Genomic DNA, 6,890 nt, shown 5'->3' on the forward strand with positions numbered 1-6,890 from the left:
ACACGCCTCTTGTCTACATTCCACTCTTCCCTGCGTACGGACGACGATGTGCGCAAGAACACCGTTCTACTGACAGCAGCGCCATTTTTGCGCTACTATGTGGAGTAGTGGTGAACTACTCAATCAGCACACCTACTCTACTAGCCACCATAATATGGGCTTACAAACGCGGACGACCTCATGGCCCGTTCCGATCCTAGCATAATACGCGTTCGGCGTCGGAATAAATGACATGAGCGTGATGTGTCCACACTTTGCTCACCTGTCCAGCCACGCTGGCGATCCGTAACGAAAGCCTGGCGTCCGGTAATTCGCGAGAGCCGAAGTGAGCGTCACGAAAGCGAGATGGTTGCACGGTGCCGGCCCGGTTTACGCTTCCCAGCGCGCGCGTTGATCTCCACACGTCGTCTTGCTTCTTTTATTTTGAGCAAAAAGCAAACTCCGCATCATGTAACATTTAGAGCTGATCATTTGCTTTCGGAGTAGGCAAAATTCGAGAGCTAATTATCTGATGAGCTACATGTACAGTATTTCTTTTGGCGTCTTCTGGTACGTTGCCTCCTTCGTTCACGTAGCGTCACCACTCACAATGGCAGCCGCCTTGTAACGGCCGCGCTCTGGATTGTCTGTGTCGGGCAGTCATGACTCGGCGGGCCGACCCCGGTGGCCATGACGTAGTGTCTAGACGCACTAATGTCTTCGACGGACACAGCGGATAGTGTCACGTAGAAGCCAGAGGCGGTGCGCACCGAGATTTTTGCAAGGCAGTTCTTCGAGAATAGTGGTACTGAAGGGAGCCGTGGGGGGCCTTTCCATGAAACGAGTTGGTCGAAGCTTTCCTAAACGGCGTTTAACACATTCGAAGGTAAATAAAGTTGAATTATGTCGTGCTTTCCGTTACCTTTGACTTACTCCGCCAAAAACCTAACCACGAGAAATTCCTCACCGTTACAGAGGCGAAAAGACACGGAATCAAGCAGCTATCTTGCGCGGGAGTTTTTGTAATACTCATAAAGGAGTTGGGTGTGGAGATACTAGCTTCGTTGACAAACGTTCACACAAGCGGTTCCTGCATGGCTTTTAGCACGAATTGTTCTTTCTTTTGCTAACTATAAGTGGCTCACCCATGATTGCAGTCATTTGAGCTGCTATCTTCTCTTGCGTATATGCCGCAATTCAAATCGGCATGATGAGCTTTAGCCCATAACACCGGTCTGACTTTATCAGCTTCTTACTCAGTTTTGTTCCATAACGCTACATGGCTTACCGTGCAGAAAATTAATCTTATTGGCTTAGTTTTTAATCACATAGCCATAAGGCCTTGGATTCTATTTAGCTACGTATAACTCCTGGAAGACAATCTCCTTAAACAAGAACGATTGGTAAGTGAAAGAGTCTCTACGTTCAATGGCTCGCTTGTGCGCATCTTTAGGCACGCTTAGATGTAATGAATGCAGCTTTTTGCGCACAAGACAAGGACGAAGAAGAGGCTGACACGAACGAGCCCAGTACTGCGCTCGTGCGTCTCAGCCTCTCCTACGTCGTCCTCTTGTGCACAGAAAGCTACAGTCATGTCCTACCAACATGTCCGAACCGTCGCCATATAGATGTAACATACTATACGCAAGGTATATCACTCGTGTTTGATGGGGTTTGCGCCTGTGAGTTCTCGCAGTTTGTCAACACGAAAAGTCGAACATAGTTCATGAGACTGGTATTGTTAAATGGACTCGAAATATGAGTACAGAGAACCTAACACCAGTATACAGCGCTACCCAAGCGTAACTAAATTGCCAAGAAATGACTCAACCGAACGTGAAACTATGGTAGACTAAGTACCAGCGTCGGTGTGCGAGAATCTAGACTTCTGGCAAGGCACTTTCGCAATGTGTTCAATCATACATTGAAGCCTCTCCCACTATTTAAGAGCAGGGAAATCGCCTAATGTCAATGCGTTTATTGGGATTCTAGACTACAAATACGTCTGGAGCTAGTATATGTAATGACGTACCGTCAGCATATGTAATGATGCGAAAAATAAAAAAAACCTAAGAACACCGGCTTCTTGTAACCACAAGAGTGTGCTATTCTTGTAGTATTTTTTGTCAGTCTTTAAGCTCGGTGTGAACAAAACTTTACATTGTGCAGCTAGAATTAGGTCGCGGTTACAAATCTGGACGAAATAGCAAGCGCAATAACGCAACTCATTAGCTTTTGACTTGCATAGCATTTCTATTCGTGTTTCTATCGGCGTTTGATATGCTGCTATAGCTGAATCCGTTCTTCGCGCTGAGTCACCGCTCAGGATGGCAGTCACGTTGCAAAGGCCCTGCGCTTGATAGTCTGATTGAGGCACGGCCGCGGCCGCACTGGCATAGAGCCGCTGAATCGGTATATACCAGTGTTCAGCCACCCTAGCCTCTCTGTCATTGGTCCTCCTCGAAGTACAACTGGCAAGTACCAGACACAGCGCCAGACGAGATTGCACACCTTCCCTAAAAGGCCGTGTCTCAGAATGCCCGCTATGGATTGTGCCGTGTGCGGTTGCAGCTAACCGGTTGCAAGCGAGACGTGCTCGGCGAGCTAGCATCCATAATTCAGACGAACGAAGTGTCTGCAAGTATTGCAGGTGTAGGCCTGTTGGAGTGAGAGCTTCAGTGTGCGTCGATATCTGCGACGTTGTTATGCATAATAGAGTATTAGGACGTGAGCATTCACGGCGTGTAGAAACCGGGAGTGAGTTAAAGATTGATGGAGGCACTCAATAAAGAGAGAGAGAGAGGGGGGGGGGGGTTAGGGCGAGCAAATTTTTTGCGTGTATTTGGTTTGCTTGCTCAGAGGCCGAGATTGACAGTGGTAGCCCGCTAGCTATGGCATTGCGCTGCTGAGCTTGAGGTTGGGCGTGCGATGCCGGCTGCCATGGTCGCATTTCGGCACTGGTAAATGCCAAAAACGCTCGTGTACTTGAATTTACGTGTAGAGTAAAGAACCCGTGTTTTTCAGCATTATTCCAGAGTCCCCCACTACGGCTTGCCTCTATCCTGGTTGTGCTATTTTCACGTCAAACTGCAAAAAGTTATTGTAACGAAGAATTTCAGTTTTAAATGCGAACGATCTTCGCGTACATCTCTCGAATTTTCCTAAAGAATGGGTGGTTAGCCAGTGGTGCTAGTAAATTCTCTCTCTCTCTCTCTCTCTATATATATATATATATATATATATATATATATATATATATATATATATATATATAGCTTCCCACGTCACTTGTGCCAAAATTAAAAAAAAAGGGAGTGCCATGTAGCTGGACCGAACCAAGGTAATGTTTCTTGCCCGTCCTTTCGACTAAGTCAGACTCTTTTTGGTATTTCGCCTAATAGCACAAGTAGTTTTCGGGAAAGTAACTAATTTATAAAATATTATACTCACAGCTAAATCGTCCATCTGAAGATTGTTGGCCATTATCAAAAAATTCGCGACCCACCTTTCCGTTTCTTTATATACGTAAAAGGGTGGTCATTTGCGCCAGTTGGTTTTCCATAATGTTCAGTGCTGCAGCGCAAAGCGGGACAAAGGGAGAGAGAAAAGACGAGGACGAGCGATTTTAAGCGCTCGCCCTTGTCTACTAATACACGAGCAAGACTATTATTACTATTATCAATAATAGACAAGGACGTCCAGTGAGAGCTCGTCCTCGTCTTTTCTGTGTTCCAACGCCCTGCTTCGTGCTCCAGCACTGAACATTCTATATAAGTGCCACATAAGTTTTTTCCAAGCCGCACAAAATCGGAAACCGTACGCGAAAAGTGTCGTCAAACCAGTCGCGAAGCAGTTTTCGTGTTTTGCGCGCTTTCTCCAGCGCTTATTATGCGCATGGCAAGAAGCTCCAGCGGGTGGAAATTAATCCAGAGCTTTTCACTGCGGCATTCGCCCCATTCCGCTGTGCGGCTGGAAGAAAATTGAACCGTTGTGTTAGCGTTTGTCTGTCTGGGGGCTGTAAGCATTATTCAAATAAGATTACTGTGCTTGATGAATAATCAGAAGCACATAATAAAGGAGGAGGGGGAAAGAAGGGGATAAGTCAGAAATGTTGACCAGGAAAGCGTCTGGCTGGTTGCCCTGTACGGCTGGGAGATGGGAAAAATGGAATAGAAAGGTGAGATATAAAGAGAGACAGAAAGGATGAGGGAAAGGCGTGGTGAATTCGCGCATGCGCTTGGAAGGCTCCACAAAGTCTAAGAAGGCGTTCCCACAGGCCAGTCGCCCCTGAAAAAAAAAACTGAGAATTACATTCACAATATTGTGGGCTGACGAGAGATGGGGACGGTGTTCGGGTAGCGTCAGCACGGACAATGGTCCAGTTGTCGCAACTCCATGGGGAGTGACTTTGCGAATGAAGTCGATGACAATGGCACAATAAATGCTGGATGCTTTCTTCGCGGCCGCCGTCGTCACGCGCAGCTTTGTTGGTCATTCTAATTGGTGTCATGTACGCCTTCCTGAAGGCAACTCTCAACAAAAGCCGGTGCAGAACCGATATCTCAAGTCGTTGAAGCCCAGGTGAACGTCGTGACTGGAGCGAAGGGTTAATTCAGTACGTGTAACGTGGTGCGCCTTGTATTTGGGGTGCTCTGCACTGGTACAGAACTTGCAATGCACCGGCTTAAGAGACCGTTTATAGGGGCCCTGCGCGTCCCCCCCCCCCACACACACGCAGTCAGAGCTTACTCTGTCCCTGTTTTCCTCTTTCTGTTCCCCTTTCTCCCACCCCAGTGTAGGGTAGCAAACCGGGTGCTCGTCTGGTTGACCTCCCTGCCTTTCCTGTCCTTGCTCTCTCTCTCTCTCTCTCTCTCTCTCTCTCTCTCTCTCTCTCTCGCTCTTTATTCTACGAAAGAGAGCGTGCGTTCCAGTTCACGAAGCTTCCATGCAGCGTCCGTCCTGGAAAGAGGAATGGTAACGCTGTGTTCTTATTGCTGTGACACTCGGACAGTTTTGTCTGCGTGACCATTTCCACTAATCGGCAACGACCAGGCAACCGATGGACAAAAAATTCGTGCCCTCTTTTGTTCGACACCGTAGTGAAGTTTGATGGTTTCGTACGTCAGCTTGTTCGTGAGATTCACGTCGGAGAAGTAACTGCGTACCGTGCAGAGGCGGTCTTGAGTTGGAAAAGATGGGTAATTTACCAGGACTCCCTGTGTCAATAAATTGAAGTGCACTTCGCAGAGCTGTGAGTTGCTCGCTCGTTTACGTTGGGGCATGTAGATTCTTGAATGGCGTCCAGGGTTACTCCTCTTGTCTGTATAAACACAGCGTCGCCATAACTGGTCGATGTAGTCTATCAGCCACCACAGATGTGTATGTTGTGTTGTAATTCTAAACAAGGCAGAAAACACCTGCGGTCCGAAGTGAACAGTGAAACGAATTCGGTAATATACATTGCGGTACTTTTGCGTGTCCGATAGTCTTGAGCAAACAACCGCGAGAAAGATACTGGAATGAATAGCTTATTTTTATCGTGTATTTTCGCAGATCCTTCACGTAAACATATTTGTGCACAGCTACCGGCCAGCCACGAATGGATCTTTCAGCGTTCGGCGATTGTTCCTCATCCTTGAGCAAGGCTTATGTGGGTGAGTATCATCACTACGGGCACTGTTTCTGAGTTGCTCGTCCTAGAAAAAAAAATTCAATGCCATGCCACTCTGTGAAAGTGGATGACCAGCGATGCTGTGTATCTGGGCCCCTTAATGACGAACTGTCCATTGCCGTGCGTCGAACGCCGTAGGCACATAAATGGAAGGAGATGCTCGCGACTAGTCGCTCCTCCACGGTGTTGAGCCTCGGAAGGTAATGACGCACAGAGGGGTATGCATACCCATGTGCTGTTACAAAACGCGGCACGACCCATTTTACTACCGAATCCCGGCACGTAGAACCGACACGCACGTCACCGCACCCCGAGTGCACACGCTGCTTCACCGTAGCCAAGGCGATCGTGCGTTGGTCGACGTCCTGCAGTGCAGTAACGGTTGTGAGGTCATTCAAAAACCCCAAGCGGTCACACACAACATTGGCCACACAAGATAGGTTCCCCACAAACTCCCTCTGAAACATGGCTGTTGCTCCGGTGAAACGTTCCAAGTTTGCGGGATCAGAGCCACTTGGACGGTTCGCTTTTCTTTCCGCCTCGCGAGCCATGTGGGTAGCACGCTTACGGGACCGCCACCAAGAGAAAGTAGAAGGAAAACAAAGGCAATACGCAAGTGCTTGGAACGCCGACAAAGGGAAGGCGAGCTGCCGAACGTAGACATGGCCGACGACGGCCAAAGTCTAGCAGGTGTTCCTGTCAGCTTAATATCCGATATGGGCTGTATTTGTACCTAAGATATTAAACTTATTTTTGAAAGTTGGTGGAGTGGTCAGAGCCTGCTTCACCGCCAGCGCTGGTCGGCCGAGTATTGAACTACCTTCGGGATCGGCTCACGTATGGGGAGAAATTCTCCATTTGCACGGCTCGATTGGCGCATGCGTTTTTCTACAGAACCGAGCCCCCCCCCCACCCCCCCCCCCCCATATAGAGCTTCGCGGTAAAAAATAAAGAAAAGAACCAAGGAATACAAGAGATGACATTTTAAAAGACGATAATTTATCAGACAGACAAGTGACATCAGCAAACAGGCAGCCTTACGCAACCGACTGCGCGTATGCAATAGCCTATTAGCTCTTTGTACAGTCGCAGGCCTGGCTATCCGAAGCAAGCAAACGAGATATAAAACAGTTAGAAAATCCATAAATTTGGGAGTAACAAATGCCCTTAATGACACTCTTTAACAACCTACGCAGGTCACTCTAGCCAACAAAAAATAAAAGATAGTACTTTAAAGCCA

The 6,890-nt window shown here is 47.9% G+C and overlaps 1 pseudogene; it reads left to right on the forward strand.

The window, feature by feature from the left end:
• The first annotated feature begins 6,310 nt into the window (after window positions 1-6,310).
• Window positions 6,311-6,492, forward strand: LOC142562620 (U2 spliceosomal RNA; annotated as a pseudogene).
• Window positions 6,493-6,890: the final 398 nt, after the last annotated feature.

This window comes from Dermacentor variabilis, chromosome 10 (genome assembly GCF_050947875.1).
Source record: "Dermacentor variabilis isolate Ectoservices chromosome 10, ASM5094787v1, whole genome shotgun sequence".
In the NCBI taxonomy this organism is placed as follows: domain Eukaryota; kingdom Metazoa; phylum Arthropoda; class Arachnida; order Ixodida; family Ixodidae; genus Dermacentor; species Dermacentor variabilis.